Below are 13,263 nucleotides of genomic sequence, written 5' to 3'. Positions count from 1 at the left end.
GGTTGATCAGAACCGACCTTGCTACACTGGAGAGACCCTTATCTTGGCCCTGACCCAAAGCCTATTGAAGTTGGTGGAAAGGCTTACTGATTTCAGTGGCCTTTGAATCAGGCCCATGCCCAAACATCTACATTGCAATGTTAGAGCCCTGCAGCCCGAGCCCAAGGCAGCTGACCCAGGCCAGCTGCGTCATGCTGTGGGCCTTGTATTGCAGTGTAAACATATCATGGGAGGCTAAAGGGAAAGCAATCGGCCAATGCTGCCTGCCATTATCTGATTTGATCTTAAGCAAAGAAGAGAAGAGGGTTTCATTTTGTGTACAACAGACACTAAGAGCCACAGGCACATAAGATACTTACTGATTCTTTGCTTTCCTGACCAGCAGCACAAGACAAAGAAGCCCATCCCAGAGACCAGAGCAATCACCACAGCAACAGTAGACATTTTCAAAGCATGTTCTAGCGGAGGCGAGATACCTGGTACGTGGAGAAAATAAATCCCAGTCATATGGGGAAGCAGAAGAGAAATAATCAACCAACAGAACAGAACAGAGAGGCTGTGGGAGATTGGGAGCTGCTGAGAAAGCTGTTGGGAGCCAGGATGTTTTCTGCTTGAGGATGTGCATGAGAGGATTGCTACCCCCTGCCAGTGATGGCACCTGGTCCCAAAGATGAACCCTTCTAGCTGGGATCTAACCTCTTCTACAGAGCTGCACTGATAGCAGGATGAAGCGAGATCATTACTGTGTTCATTCAAGTAACCGTACTCAAATAGCACATCAACAGGTAGGAGAGTTCTGGGTGCTACACTGTTCACCTTTGACCTGATTCAACATCTACCAACCACTGGGAAACTACAAACTCGGTCCTTAAACTGCTGTCTAGTGGCCAAAGTAGAAGAGTATTCAGACAGGCTCTATATCAGTGGTGTGCAACCATCCTGATAATCTGATTGCGGGCTGCAAGACATTTTGCTGACTTTGGCCATCCGCAGGCACGGCCTCCCGCCGCTCCCACTGTCCATAGTTCACTATTCCTGGTGAATGGGAGCTACAGGCAAACCGCAGTCACTGGGAGCTGCGGGGGCCTGTGCCTGCGGATGGTCAACGTTAGTAAAATGTCTCGCGGCCCACAATCAGATGACCTTGATGGGCCGCAAGCAGCACGCGGGCCACAGGTTGCACACCGCTGCTCTATATCTTAGTGTGTAACAGCTATTATGAAACAGGGCAGCTACAGAATTACCCACGATAAACTGAAGCCCAGGAGTACAGTAATTCATTACTTACCGACAATGATCAAGTTCAGCAAGGATTCCTGCCAGCTGATCTCATTGCTGACTTTGCAGGAATAGGAGCCACAGTCTGATTTCCCCCCTTCCTTGATGTGCAAGACGCTGTGATTTTCAGAAGAAACATAACATCGTTCCTGAGAGAGAGGGCCTCCTTCCTTCTCCCAGTGAATGTTCTCCACTGTTCCCTTCAGCACGTTGCAGAATAACTCAATTAGTGAACCTGCCAGGCTAGAATTGCTCCATATCTGAGGCTGGGACACAGGCCCTGAAAAATATGCAACACTCGTATAGCACCAGTCTTAACAAGACATGTGCTCCTTTTCTGGAGTTACAGGGGTTAGGTCTCAGGATCACACTTGAGGTAAACTGAGCAGGGACAGGTCCCTGCCAGAGTGAGCACTGGGGAGTTTGGACTGGGTGGAAGTTCAGCACTCAGGAGAAGGGGTTAGGTTGTTATTGGGCTAAAGTCAAATAAAATTTGTCATTGTTTATAATAAAATAGTAAAGCAGTAAATGAATACAGAACTAGCTATTCACCAAAATCCATTTCCTTTTTTAAAAAATCCAAAACACTGCTACCCTGTGGAACTCACTGCATCCAGATATCAGGCCATGAGCTTAGTAAGACTCGCAAAAGGATTAGACATTTACATTAACAATGAGAATATTCCTGGTGATATTAGATAGTCTTAAAAAAATGTTTTTTAAAAAGAAGGAATTTGAATACTCATGGCCACAGGTTAGACAGCCACTAACTGAAGAGGTTAGGAAGAAAATTCTTCTATGAGCAGGGTATTCCATAACTGTTCAATAAGGAGTTTCTTGCAATTCCTCTGAAAGAGCCAGTATTGGCCACTGTCAGAGACAGGATACTGGACTAGATGGGTTCCTGGTCTGACCTGATATGGGGATTCCTATGTTCCCAACATTATTGCTATGCAATTTCTCTTGTACAACATCTATGGAGAGATAATAGTCCTGAAAAAAAAAAACTTCCTGAGGTGGACGGAAGGGGGACATGTTTCTGGGAGCTACTTGCAGTAAGAGCCGCCTGGATCCTGCATCCCTGAGTCCCCCTTGTGTCCCAATCCCCTGCCACAGCCCTGATCCCACTCCCCTTCTCTGAACCCCTCAATCCCAGTCCAGAGCCCCCTCTTGTACCCCAAACCCCTCATCCCCAGCCCCACCCCAGAGCCTGCATCCCCAGCCAGAGCCCTCACTCCCCATGCTCCAACAGCCTGCCCCATCCCTGATCCTCCTTCCACCCTCTGAACCCATTAGTCCCAACCTGGAGTCTCCTCCTGCACCCCAAACCCCTCATCCACAGAGCCCTCACTCATACCACACCCCAACCTGGAGCCCCTCCCGCACCCTGAACTCATTTCTGGCCCCATCCCAGAGCCAGCACCCACAGGCGGAGCCCTCACCCCCTCCCACAACCCTACCCCAATTTCATGAGCATTCATAGCCAGCCATACAATTTCCATACCCCAATGTGGCCCTCAGGCCAAAAAGTTTTGCCCATCATTGATACAGAGGATAAGCATCTATAAAGGAAATCTCGCTATATTGACCCCCTGCCATGAATATCTACTGTGCACAGACAAAACAAAAAAATAAAGCATGGAAGCACAACACTCACGGTGAGCTTTTGTTTAGAGGGCAATATGCTGAGTTTCTGTATCCTTGGGTGAGATCTATCCAGGGTTTTCTACAAATACATTTTTTCCCTCCCTCAGCTCCATTCTAACTGCTACTCTGTGCTTAGAGAGTTGGCCATTAACGAGTGTAGGCATTCAACCCTGGAGCATTACTAACAATAGGTGTCATTCAGATGTTCCCTGTGTAGCATGCTGAACAGTCACCCCCAAGTGATTTCCCCTATAAGGGACATCAAAGCTGTTCTGTGCATGGACAGCAAGGGGCATGGTGCCAACAGAGTGGAGAGCAGTTTCACAGAGCACATTCAGACTGAACACAGCACCTCACTGACGCATCAAGTCTCCATCATTCTGAGGGTTCAGAGCCTCTTCCATATACACACACGTTTCCCAGTGCAGGGTCAGATACACCGTTCCCCATTCTGGGGCTTGCAGATCTCCCTGACATTTCCCAGTGCATCCATCAGCATCCCCTGTCTGGCTCCTTTGTGGCTTGCTGAAAATCCCCCTCCATTATGACTATTCCCATTCACACCCTGGATTGAACTTTTCCTTCTAATGTACTGATCTGTAAACATTGGAAGAGTAAGACCATCTACTCAGCATCTCTCACTTACTGAGAACTTTCAGAAGGGTTCTCCTGGCTTCACTCTCGATCAGATTGATACTGGCTTTGTAGACCCCGCTGTCTGTCTATTGTAGGTTTTCCAGCCATTAGCTGAATAGAAAACAACTCTGTATCCACAGGGCACATGGATAATTGGCTCCCATGACTCCACACGGTACTGCACAATGAAGTGTGATGTGGTGCCATTTCAATATTCCCACTGGATGAAGTTGATGTCTTTTATGTTGTCTGGTGCAGACAGAAGCACTGAGCATCCCACGGCTGCAGCTTTTCTTTCTAGAGGTCTTGCTGCATCTGAAGTGAACTGGAAAACCAGCAGCAGCACTAGCCAGACAGGGAAGAGAAGTGAAAAAGCAGAAAAAAAAAGAGAAAGTCATAATACAAAGTACAAAGGGCATTTTCCATACCAGGTCATTCAAAGGTTTATACCATCCTCATCACTATAGCACCAGATCACCTTCCAGAAGTGCATTGCTGAAGAGGACAAACATTTGTCAAGAGTTTTTCACCCTTACTTCTTTTTCCTCTTGAGGACAATTATCTGAGGGTTTTATAGTTGTTTATTTTTAATATTATGCCTGTTGTGCTAGGTGTGTTAGTGAAAGCAAGGTCAAAGAACCATGCCTGGCACTTGGAATGGAAAGTGAGGACATTTGAGTCAAGTCTTAGATCCTGTGGGAGTTCATTCTACAGACTTGTATTGCCCCTGTGAAACCTCCATCTCCTGCATAGGCAAGTTTTACCCTTGCAGTGGACAAAGGCATTATGGAGGTTTTATACATTTGTAGCGGGGTGGTCACCCGCTTCTGGCCTGAAAGGGTTAAAACCAGCCCTGGGAGAGGGCTGTGGCAGGGGAAAAGCTAGGCTGATTGGGGGAAGCAGCCTCAGATGGGGGCCAGGCTCCAATCAGGTTCCAGCTGGCCCTATAAAGGCCAGTGAAGCCAGGAGCTGACACAGTCTCTCTCTGGCTGTAGAGGGAGATGGACCTGGTTGCTGGGGAGCTGAATAAGGCACCTGAACTGGAGCAGGGCTGGGGGAAGGCCCAGGGAGCTGGGGCGCTCTGGCCTGGAAATCCCTCAGGCTGTGGCCTAGTACAAGGTCAAATAGGTACTGAGGTTGCAGAGGACAGACCAAGGCTAGGCCAAGGCAGCAGGTCCAAACCCGTCCTTGCCTGTGAGGAGTGGCTTATACTGCAGTCTGCTCCAGGGAGCTGGGCTGGTTGGTGACTGGCAGTAGCCTATGACTCAGGTGAGGTGGGGATTGGGGGGGGTGGGGGCTCCCAGGGGAGGGGAGACCCAGTGGGATTGTAGGGTACTGCAGGGGCAGCACCCTGGGCTGAAAAGGGCACTGGGGTCCAAGAGGGACTCAGGAAGGACATCAGCCTGCAGAGGGCACTTTAGGGTCAAAGAGCTAATTCCCAGGATGACTCACAGGAGGCGCTGCAGCGGTGAGTCCTGCCCTATTACAGCCTTAAATAGCATACTGTAAGCAGAGCTATGCTGCTTATATTTTAAACAAGGGGAAAAACCCACCAACAGTTTGTGATGAAACTTCATGCCCTGGAGTGAGGACAAAGAATATACTGATGTGTTTGTCCATTGAAACAAGTATGCTATCTCATAGCCAAGAAGGGGGGCATCATTTCTTGGAAAACAAATATCTGTGAAACTGTGCTTTGTGGGAAATGTTTAGAACTTGCTCCTGAAAACTATCCTGAGTATGGGGACAGTATCAGACAGATGGTGATAGCATCACAATTCAGGTGAATAGGGCTGCACAATCTTTCAAGGACATTATCTGAAAATGCCTTAAGATAATTGTTCTGCAGAACATTTTTTATGAACTATTCTGCAACACATCATAGTTGGCTATTTTATTTCCATTTTTTATGCAGTTCAGGGCCCAGGATTTGGGGGGAAAAAACAACAAGAAGAACAGGCTACTTACCAAAATACCTAAATATTTTGACTTATTTGAATGTTTCATTTTCCTCATCTGTAAAATGGGGGTGAAAGGACTTAACTTCCCCCACACAGTTGCTGTTAGTGTTCATTAGTTCTGTCTGAACAGTGATTGGAAATATTATGGAGCACTAGCAACCCCATATTTAATGCTGAGCAGAGCTTTCTGTTTCAGAGCCAATTTTTCAAAGTTTCTTTAAGATTGCAATGCCTGCCAGGACCAGAGGTAGCATTAGTGGTGAAAGTATGGAGTCATTTGGCCCAGGGATTCTCCAGACACACTCCTCTCCTGACCCCAAAACACAGATGAGCAGCTTTTAATATCCAAAGTACTCAAAAATTCACCCGCAGGGGGAGATTGTCTTGGATAGTTATGCCACAAGAAGAGTTGAGCAGACCGAAGGAAATTTGAGGTCATTTGGTCTAATCGTTCCTGAAATACTGCCTCCTCTTCCAAGAAAGTGGGCTGTTTCTGAAAAGTTTCAGAGTTTTATAACTTTTTTGCACAGTCAGGGAAAACAAAAAAAGAAAATAAAAGGGGCCATGATCCTCATATAACATTGCAGAACTGCCTGAGCTGAGCTATTCAGTGGTAGTAAGGCAAAAGGAGGAGGGGGAATTGCAAAGGCATATTTATGGTGGTTCTATGCTGCTGCATCCTAGATCAACATCCTGCTTATGATGGTGCAAATTTTGGTCCACTTATGGAATGAAGCAGAAGAATTTTTCATTCTACAGGAACTCCTGACAGACAGGTTTCTGGGCAAGACAAACCCCCCATGCCCCACAGCCTGTAGCTTACTAGTCACCTCTAATAATTAATCTTCTCATCTGTCACCAACAATGAAACAGTTCCACGGCACACAGTGATGGTTTGCTACGACAGACCTGGAAGAACTGTTCTCTTTTCCAGCCACAGATCTCCAGCAAGTTCACATTAGCCAATGCCACCACAGCCTGAAAAAACTGTAAGATCATCACTAGTAATCTACCTCGCTGGCCTTCCCCTCATACCCTTCCCCCTCTGCCACACACCAAGCTAATGAATCAAAACCAGTTGACATCAAGAGGTCCCTGGATCACAGTGATTAATGACTGGAAAAAACTGCCAGGAAGTGACAGTTTCTCCATCTCTTAAATTCTTCAGCTCAGGACAGGATGCCCTTCTGGAAGATCTGCTTTAGCCAAACATAAGTATTTGGGCTCAGTGCAGCAGTAATGAGGTGAAATTCTTTGGCCTGTGTTATAGAGGATGATATAACAATCCCTTCTGGCCTTAATCTGTAAAGCCATGGGACGCACCCGAACAAGTTTTACCACCACACGTGAGAGTGAAGTACCAGTGTGGGTACAGCAACTCAAGTGTTATTTTGCAGTGTGTCTGCTCTCATTCAGGCTTGGCTAACTTGAGAGAAGTAATTTTGAGTATCAATAAGTCAAGTTAACTTTGCAATGAAGACATAGCCTTGGTGGCTAAGGGGGGACTAGTTCTTCAACCCAAAGAGCATGAGTGTGAGGAAGTTCAGCGTCTCACGAGTGTATCACCAATGCATTCTACCTGTCTGCCCTGGTGGACAGCACTGTGTGTGGGCTATGATGTCATGTATAGTGGTCTGGGGCTGGGCTGATATGGGAGGGACCTGCTGGCACATTAAAGATGACAACATAGAGGGAGGTGCAAGAATCCTGGACAGGACAATTCTTACTGTTGGGCAGTACTCAACATAATGGACGGGGTCTGTGCCAAGTACAGAGAACAGATATGGCCAATGCGTGCCACAAGTCCACAGTGTGGAGATTGAGAGAGTGAGGAAAACACTCACTGAGATGAATGGGCAGGTCACAGTTCTCAGGCATATCGTTTCAGGCTGTATTCTACTCCATAGGGTATTCTGTGAGCTTCTATGCTGTAGCTGGGTGTGCAGAGCCTGCTATTCCTACCTCAGATGTGGCAAAGGGACTCTGGGGATTCTTTACTGCCCCCAGCCGGTAGATGTGCTCCTCACAGCCCCTCAGCTAAAATCTTCCCTTCTCCTCATGTTCCCTGCAGTCTTACCACATGCATGGAGAAAGCAGAGCTGATAGCTGAGGGGTGATGCAGTGTGCCCAGGGAGCCTTCTTGTAGTCCCCACGATTGCTCCATAAATACATACCCCACCCTCACTTTAAAAAAAGGGAAAATCACTGCTAAAAAAAGTAGCTACCGAGTTAAGGTTGCCTAATGCTGTCTGGTGTACTTTAGCCCATGAAGGTGGCTAAAGATAACCCTCTGAAAATCAGGTATTACAAAGTTAAGGTAATGTCTTCCACACACAACCTCATCCACCCATTCCTGTCAAACACCATAGGACGCCAACCTTCCTGAGCTTTTAGAGCAGGGATTCTCTACTTTTTTTCTTTCCGAGGCCCACCCAACATGCTATAAAAACTCCACGGCCAAAACTGTGCCACAACTGTTTTTCTGCATATCCAGTAGATTAAAAGCCATGGCCAGCATTAGTGGGTAAAAGCGGAGCAATTACCCAGGCACAACGCCACAGGGAGCCCCGCAAAGCTAAGATGCTCAGGCTTTGGCTTCAGCCTCACACAGCGGGTCTTGGACTTCCTGCCCTGGGCCCCAGCAACTTTAACAACAGCCGTGCTCTCTGGTTTATTTTGGCAGACCACTGAAACCTGCTTGCGGATCCCCTAGGACCTTGAACCCCTGGTTGAGAACTATGATTTGGAGGACAACCAGGAAGTGTACAGGAAGCCTTAGGCCTTATCTTGACTAGGAAAATGGTTGAGCTGTTGAGGTCAGTCTTAGTGAACACAAATCACGTAAGTGTGACTAAACTTAACCACATTTCCTAGGCAAGACACACTCCCCTAAAGACTTTGTAGGTGTTAACACCCTTTCATTCTGTTCTAAGGAATCCCTCTAGCACATCACCTCAGTTAGCCTGACTGAACCTTATGGTCCCCAGCAGTGTGTGCCAACACACTGTTAGTAGTCCCAAGAGCAATAGTGCAGCCTGGAGACAGAGGCTGCATGGGAGTGTATGAATGCTAGAGCAAATGTGACATTCTGGTAGGCAGTGAGGTTGTTATGCTGGGACGATGGGGAGGCCAGCAGTTAGGATGTAGTCAAGTACTCTTACTTTCCCTTCTCTTCTAACCATCCTTAGTGGCATGCCAGCTTCTGAAGGTGGCAATGAGAGCCATCCTGCAAGTACTTTGCTGAGCAATAACAGCAGACACAGCTCTGATAAGCGTGATGAAGTGGAGCTGTGCTGAGTGCATGAAGACTGCTTATTACATTCTCCTCAGGGACAGTTAAAGCTGTTGTTGTTGGTGGTTGTTGGTGTAATTTTACATAAACTGCGTATTTGTAGGTGTGCAGAGGTTTAAGTTTAGCCACCCTCCATGTTCTAGAAGATTAAGCAACCCTAACTCTCTGTTTTAAGTTTTGTTAGTGAATTATTAACTCACACAGATGTCATCTAGGAGCCCACCTTCTGTTTAACATGGTCTGTTGTTACATGGGGAAACAAGGATTCAAAACATCCTCCCATAGGCTTACAAGGAATAACCTCTAGAAATTAATAGGGCCCTCTGCATAAGGGAAAAAATGACACCAACCAATCATCCATCATTACAAATCCCTGCTCACCTCTATTTTAGCTGCTTTTATGTTAATATATTAGTTACATTCTGCCTACATCAGTCTCCTTGTCATTCACCTGGAGGTTTACACTCTACCTTAAAAACAAAAACAAAAAAAAAAGGTTACTCACCTTTCTGTAACTGTTGTTCTTCAAGATGTGTTGCACAAATCAATTCCAGTTAGATGTGTGCATGCGCTGCATTCATGGATGTCGGAAAACTTTTCCCTACCAGCTACCCGTCAGGCCAGCTGTGGAGCCCCCTGGAGCGGTGCCAATATGGTGCTCTATAGATAACCCTGCTGGCCCGACCCCTCTTCAGTTCCTTCTTGCCGACTACTCTGACAGAGGGGAAGGTGTGTGTGGGGGGAATGGAATCGATATGAGCAACACATCTCGAAGAACAGTTACAGAAAGGTGAGTAACCGTTTTTCCTTCTTCGAGTGCTTGCTCATATTAGTTCCAGTTAGGTGACTCCCAAGCCTTACCTTGGAGGTGGGGTCAGAGTCAAGGTACTGCAGACTGAAGAATCACCCTGCTGAAGGCCGCATCATCACAAGATTGGTGGACAATGGTGTAGTGCGACGTGAAGGTGTGCACCGAGGCCCATGTGGCAGCTCTGCAGATTCCCTAGAGGGAAACGTTTGCCAGAAAAGCTACTGACTATGCCTGAGCTCTCGTGGAATGAGCTGTGACAGCAGGCCAAGGGACATTTGCCAGATTGTAGCAGGTATGGATACATGCAGTGATCCATGAAGATACCCACTGGGAAGAGATCGGTGCATCTTTCATCCGTTTCACGATGAACAACTGGGTAGTCTTGCAGAATGGCTTTGTGCGGTCTATATAGAAGGCGAGCGCTCTTCTAACATCCAGTGAATGCAGTCACTGTTCTTGAAGGTCAGTGTGCGGTTTTGAGTAGAATACCAGTAGGAAAATGTCCTGGCTCACATGGAAACGGGATACCACTTTTGGTAAGAAAGCTGGGTGAGGTCTCAGCTGAACTTTATCCTTATGAAAGATAGGATAAGGCAGTTCACACATGAGAGTCTGTAGTTCAGAAACCCTACATGCTGAAGTAATGACCACTAAGAAGGCGACCTTCCCAGAAAGGTAGAGAAGTGAGCAGGACACCAGCAGCTCAAAAGAAGGGCCCATGAGGCAGGAAAGGGCTAAGTTAAGGTCCCAGATCAGCATGGGTGGCTTCACTGGGGCATGGATTTTTTCCAAGCCTTTCAGCAAGCGCCCCACAATGGTGTGCAAACACTGAGCGCCTGGCCGCCCCTGGTAGAATGCCAAAATGGCTGCGAGATGAACCTGAAGGGAGCCAAAAGCTAGATGTTGGTCCTTCAAGTGCATCAGGTAGTCCAGAATGCACGGAGTTGAAGCTTGGAGTGGGGACACCTGCCACTGAGCACACCAGATGGAAAACCTTTTCCATTTAGTTTCATAAGTAAGTCTGGTAGAAGGCTTGCAGCTTTCCAGGAGCACCTGCCTTACCGAGTCCAAACATGAACGCTCTGCCTGGTTCAATCACGGATCCTCCAGGCCATGAGGTGGAGTGACTGAAGGTCCGGGTGTAGGAGATGACCGTGGTTCTGTGAGATGAGGTCGGGACTGAGAGGTAGACGTAGTGGAGCCCATATCGACAGATTCAACAGGACGGGGTACCAGCACTGGTGGGGCTAAACAGGAGCCACCATTATAACGTCTACCTTGTCCAGGCGGACCTTGAGGAGCACCTTGTGGATAAGCAGAAATGATGGGAAGGCGTAAAGTAGTTGGCTAGACCACGTAATCACGAAGGCATCTGCAATCAAGCCCGGGCTGTGACCTCGGAAGGAGCAGAAGACTGGGCATTTCCTGTTGGTCCACAAAGCGAACAGGTCGATTCGGGAAAACCCCCAGCTGCGGAAGACAAAGTGAATGATGTCCAGACGAATCAACCATTTGCGCGGAAGGAAGTGTCTGCTCAAGCTGTCTGCCAGTATGTTCTGAACACCAGGCAGATATGAAGCTTAAAGAACAATGGAGTGGGCTACACAGAATTCCCACAGAAGAATGGCTTCTTGGCAGAGTGGAGATGACCGGCCTCTGCCTGGGTTGTTCAGATAAAACATGGCCGTGGTGTTGTCCGTCAGGACTGCTACACAACAGTCTTGTAAGTGGGGAAGGAATGCTTGGCACGCAAGACAGATTGCCCTGAGTTCCTTTATATTGATATGTAGGGTTAGCTTGTTTTCCTGCCATAAGCCCTGCATTGTCAGGCTCCCAAGGTGAACCCCTCATCCCAGTGCAGATGCATCTGAAACCAGGGTCAGGGTGCGTTGAGGGGGATGAAAAGGGACCCTCGTACCAACCATATGGGGATACAGCCACCAGCACAGGGAGTCAAGTGTGTGGCTTCGGACCATGATCACCATATCCAGGTTGTTGTGGCCCGGTCAATATACAGATGCCAACCACGTCCGTAGAGGCCTGAGTCTTAGGCCTGGTCTACACTAGCCTGTTATTTTGGAATTAATCAAGTTATTCTGAAAAAAATAAAAAAGATTCCGTCCACTTTTTTTTCAATTTAAAGGGCTCTTTAATTCGATTTCTGTACTCTTGCTTGGCAAGTGGAGTAGCGCTTAAATCAAGATCGCAGTCCCAGGTTAAAGGTATTGTGGATGCAATTCCATGTTATTGGCCTCGAGGAGCTATCCCAGGATATTCCCTTGTGACCGCTCTGGACAACACTCTCAACTCCAATGCACTAGCCAGGTGGGCAGGAAAAGCCCCAGGAACTTTTGAATTTCATTTCCTTTTGGTCACCAGCAGTACAGGTGACCATCAGCACAGTCCACCATCACAGGCAACCATGCAGAGTCCACCATCTCAACAGATCATGCAGTTCTGGATTCGCAGATGAGCTCCAGCATGGTCTGAATGGGAGGTACTGGATCTCATTGCATGCTGGGGAGAGGAGTCTGTTATGGCAGAACTACGTTCCGAAAACAGGAATGCAAATATGTACTGTGATAGACCCAGGCCAGCTGGGAACAGCAGAGTAGTAGAAGGGAGATATACTGGCCACTGGAGAAGCAGGTGTCTGTTCCCTGAGTGACCAGAGCAAGGGCTGCTCCAGGCTATTAAGAACACCTGACTCCAATTAATCGGCTAAGAGTCAGGTGAGGGTGTTAAGCACCTGACTCTAATTAAGGCCCCTCTGATGCTATAAAAGGGCTTATTCCAGTCAGGCCAGAGAGAGCCAGAGGAGAGAAAGTTCGTGCGAGGCACAAGGAGCAAGAGGCGTGCAAGAAGTTGAGAGTGAGCAGACATACTGCTGAAGGGCTGAGAAGTACAAGATTATCAGATATCAGGAGGAAATTAGTTAGGGAAGTGGATTGGTCTGAAGAACTTGTGGATCTAAAGGTGGAGGAGGCCTGGAATTACTTCAAATCAAAGTTGCAGAAACTATCAGAGGCCTGCATCCCAAGAAAGGGGGAAAAATCATAGGCAGGAGTTGTAGACCAAGCTGCATGAGCAAGCATCTCAGAGAGGTGATTAAGAAAAAGCAGAAAGCCTACAAAGAGTGGAAGATGGGAGGGATTAGCAAGGAAAGCTACCTTATTGAGGTCAGAACATATAGGGATAAAGTGAGAAAGGCCAAAAGCCATGTAGAGTTGGACCTTGCAAAGGGAATTAAAACCAATAATAAAAGGTTCTATAGCCATATAAATAAGAAGAAAACAAAGAAAGAAGAAGTGGGACCACTAAACACTGAGGATGGAATGGAGGTTAAGGATAATCTAGGCATGGCCCAATATCTAAACAAATACTTGGCCTCAGTCTTTAATGAGGCTAATGAGGAGTTTAGGGATAATGGTAGGATGACAAATGGGAATGAGGATATGGAGGTAGATATTACCACATCCGAGGTAGAAGCCAAATTCGAACAGCTTAATGGGACAAAATCAGAGGGCCCAGATAATCTTTATCCAGGAATATTAAAGGAACTGGTACATGAAATTTCAAGTCCATTAGCAAGAATTTTTAATGAATTGGTAAACTCAGGGGTTGTACCGTACGACTGG

Source organism: Gopherus flavomarginatus, chromosome 8, assembly GCF_025201925.1.
Source record: "Gopherus flavomarginatus isolate rGopFla2 chromosome 8, rGopFla2.mat.asm, whole genome shotgun sequence".
NCBI lineage: Eukaryota > Metazoa > Chordata > Testudines > Testudinidae > Gopherus > Gopherus flavomarginatus.
Note: the sequence above shows the minus strand (reverse complement) of the source record.